Raw genomic sequence first — 1,488 nt, 5'->3', positions numbered from 1 at the left:
TTTGAGCTGGTTCACTGTGACTGACCTGCTGCAGCTGCTGCTAATAATAAGGAGGAGGAGGAGCTGCTCTCAGAGACAAGGCCGTCTCTTTGTGTTGAAAAGTGGTGGGGACAAAAGGATTTTTAACCTGAAATATATGAAAAATTGGAGCATTAAATACTAAATTTCCTGCATTCTGGAGACATTTTCTGCTCCTACATGTTGGAAATGTTTTTATTTATATAAAAAGGGAAACAAAAAATTTGCTGGCAGGAGAAAATGTATAAATATAATTATACAACTATAAATGACACCTGAGGAGGAGACATTAATGTAGGAAAGGACGAGGGTGTCCATGAGCGAGACAAATCTACAGACAGAGGTGTAAGTGTGTTTACAGTATGTTTTACTGTGACCATGATTTCACCAAATTCTATTGTGAGTCTGAGATACATTTAGATTTTTATTATAAAGAAACTAAAGTGTGTCTTAAGTTTATATGGTTGTTTTTCTGTTGCTGTTGAAGAGAAAATATCTGTCTGTCTGTTCCAGTCCTGTTCTGAATTTAAATAATACGATGAGTATAATTCGGATAAATAAGCCTGTTTTACCAACGTTGTGATAATTATATTTAAAGCACACTACGTTTTTTAAATAAATACTAATAATAATAGTTTGAAGTATAATTGGCCTTTAGTCCAAAGATCAGACCTCTGGGCGCCGGTCAACCTTTTCTCCTTCAAGCAGCAGAACTAAGTGAACAGAGAATGAAGCAGAATGAACTGAGGTGTCATTCTGCTGTGGAGCGCGTTAGCTCGAGGCTAAGCACTGTTAGCATTGGTGCTCCAGGCTCCAGGCAGCTCTCTCTTGTAAAATTCTTCCCACAACAATCACAGCGCTGCAAACTCCACTTACCGGAGATACAATTGTTTCCTGAAGGTGCAGCTGAGTTCAAACCGTGTAGAGACTGAGCAGGTGTCTGCAGGTGAGGAAATGTCCCGGATGAGGTCATCGTGTGGGTCATTTTATTGACAGCTAAATTATTATTCATTCATTCTACCGACAGTTAGACTGGGCAGGCCTTCACAAAAGGGCTTTTACCGAAAATACTTGAATAAAAAAGGAAATCTTTCCTTGATAAAAGGGTACTTTGGGTGTCAAGGGGCGGGGCCTGCCTCGACACGCTGGGGTAACCACGCCCCCTTCATTTGTCCACTGTAACAAAATAATCCTCTGAAAAACGTCCTTTTTAAATAAAAGGTGTGGGCTTATCGATCTGTTTTGACTCGTTTCCTTTGTGGATTTCAGGATTTATTTCGCAGCCGTGCTCCATGATGTTCCTCTGACGACGATCAGAAACCGGTGACTGAAGCTGCTGATCATCTTCAGAGTGCAGAGGGACGAGCTGCGAAGTGCTGCACCGCCGGGGTCCACAGCACGGGGGGGAGGGGTCCCTTATATTGTTCATTGTTCACATCAACTTCAGCCGACTGCAGCCTCTAATGATCC

Source organism: Micropterus salmoides, unplaced genomic scaffold, assembly GCF_014851395.1.
Source record: "Micropterus salmoides isolate LMB-PRFRI ecotype aquatic unplaced genomic scaffold, ASM1485139v1 Ms_hic_scaffold_10, whole genome shotgun sequence".
Classification (NCBI taxonomy): Eukaryota; Metazoa; Chordata; class Actinopteri; order Centrarchiformes; family Centrarchidae; genus Micropterus; species Micropterus salmoides.
This window is presented reverse-complemented; position numbering follows the sequence as displayed.